A 2,403-nucleotide genomic window follows, 5' to 3' on the forward strand; every position below is an offset into this window, starting at 1 on the left:
TTGAGACCAATGACTCTCAGTTGACTTAGCTTTTATTCCTCCCGGATAGGTCATCAGAGCAGTTCTAGGAGAAGATCATCTCTAAGGGTCTTGAAGGGTGGTTAGCAATGACATCATAATAAAAATGGTGGTCAGTATTCATTGAGCAGTAACTATACGCCAGGTATTCTGCCAGGAGCTGTATATGAAGGACCTCATGAATCCTTTGCGACCAGCTATGGAGACAACCAGTGCCATTGACTCATTACTAATATGCCCAGACAGAGGCTGAGAGACTGGGAGTGATCTGATAAGGCACCACCACTAACAAGTGGGAAATGGGCATTTAACCTGTGGGAAGACTCGAAGATCAGCTAATTTATTCACAGCTAATTATTCAGAGCTAATTTATTCTCCCCTTGCTAGAGAGAGGGGGTCAGCCACCATCACTTGCATGTAGCAGAGACTCAAAGACAGGGGGATGGGAAAGCTTTATAGTGAGGGAAGGGTGAGAAGGGATCAGAGGCTGTTGGCGCAGTGGATCTGGAGGCTGTTGGCACAGTGGATCTATCTGGAGGCTGTTGGCATACTGGATCTGGAGGCAGGCTACAGAGGACCGGACATCCTGTGTAATTGATTAGGGCTTATATCAGGCTTTCTCGTGTTGGCCCTAAATTGAATGTGGGGACAAAAATTAGAGAAGCTGTCAGTGATTCATCAAGTCCTGGCCATTTTGGCTGATGGTTACAGCAATGACTGTTTATCTTCCTGGATTGTCAAGCAGAACAGCAATCTAGGTTCCTGTGAGTCTGACTTCGAATACGTTGGTTTCCTGGGCTGTTGGCTGTGGATTAAGGCTTGGTTTCCTGGGTAGATTGCTGTAGGTTCTGGGGCAGAATTCTGCTTTTATTTAATTAAAAAAAAATTTGGCTATGCCCGCAGCATGCAGAATCTTAGCTCCCCAACCAGGGATTGAACCTGTGCCCCCTGAGGTGGAAGCACAGAGTCCTAACCACTGGACCACCAGGGAAATCCCAGAGTCTTGTTTTTATATTTGGCCTGATCATTGTCCATTTGTGCATTCAATCTCTCAAACCTGAGGAAGTCTAACTCCATATTCTTGGAATCTGGAAAATTCTATAGGGCTAATTCAAGAGCATCTCAGAAGTCCTAGATTCTGAACCTATGAAGGTTTAATCTGCTTCGGGCTGCTGACCTCTGTGGCTCCGAGGTGGGTGTGTTTCTACTGTCTCAGAGGTCTAATGCCCCAATGCCTCCTGACAGCAGCAGCTGCAGTGTTTCTTGGGGGTCTGAGCCCCTCTCCAGCTAGAGGCCAGGCACACAGCCACACCCTGAGCAGACCCCAAGCTCCTGCCCCCACGATAGGGTCTGCAAAGATCAGCACTGCAGACTGGCCGGCTCAACTCCGCTAAGGCTGCCAAGACAAGTTTCTGCTGGGCACATTTTCTATGTGGTGTGTTTTTCTTTCTTTGGTAGCTCATAAAATTCCCCTGCCTGCCCTGGGCCTCTCGGTCTTTAATCTTCAACCTCTCCTGGAGCTGTCCCTATTTCTTTTTAATTGTGCCTCTTTTTTTTTTTTTTTCCTAAATGGAAGTTTCCTATTGACTTTTTATGACAATACCGAGACGTGGATGGACTCCAACAAAAATGAAATCTTTATGGAATAGTCATCTGTCTCCTGGAGCCTCCTGACAAATGTTCCTCCCTGGATACCCAGACATCTGTACATATTGGTGGGGAGCAGGGGGTGGTGGGGAGTCGCTCTGGTTTTGGCTGAATTATCATGACCGCAGAGGGAGAGGTGTGCAGCTCAGCCAGGGGGAGGGGGGAGGGGCCGTGAGGGTGACATGAGGCATGGAGCAGGAGAAATAAAGCTTTCCCAGGTACAATCCCCTTGCCTCAGTGTCAGCTGCATTGGCACTGCTCCCTAATCCCAAACAACCCGGCTACGTGACTGCACATGCACCACACGCCAGGAGGGGACATGCTCAGTGATCCCCTTATTCAGCATCTCTTGCCTTGGGCCCCCCAGCCTGGCCTGAAGAGTCTTTGTCTTTGGGCCCTAACACCAGACACGACTGTCTGGGGTCGTGGGCTGTTTCTCTTGGGCAAGCTTCCCAGAGTGTGGTCTGGGGATGGCTTGGGATCCACTGATGGTTCTCTAGGGATCAGGAGCCTATGCAGGCATGAGTTACTTGTGCCAGGAGGGGAGGAACAGTTCTCCACTTACAAATCAGTATTAGAAACCACCCACACGACATGCCTGGCCCAGATCTGGGCACTGGGGACTTCACGTCACGGTCCCTTGTCCCACGGGGCTGATGTTCTTAAAGGAGGAAACAGGCAAAAATTAGAAGCCCCCCCCCCAAAAAAAAATCAAGTAAATATGTAAATGGTGTGACA

General features: G+C 49.1%; 1 non-coding gene across 1 annotated transcript; it reads right to left on the reverse strand.

The window, feature by feature from the left end:
• Positions 1-936: 936 nt before the first annotated feature.
• Positions 937-1,009, reverse strand: TRNAG-UCC (transfer RNA glycine (anticodon UCC)). Its single transcript has one exon. It is a non-coding gene; the product is annotated as a tRNA-Gly (tRNA).
• Positions 1,010-2,403: the final 1,394 nt, after the last annotated feature.

The sequence above is a fragment of the Odocoileus virginianus genome, chromosome 2 (genome assembly GCF_023699985.2).
Source record: "Odocoileus virginianus isolate 20LAN1187 ecotype Illinois chromosome 2, Ovbor_1.2, whole genome shotgun sequence".
Classification (NCBI taxonomy): domain Eukaryota; kingdom Metazoa; phylum Chordata; class Mammalia; order Artiodactyla; family Cervidae; genus Odocoileus; species Odocoileus virginianus.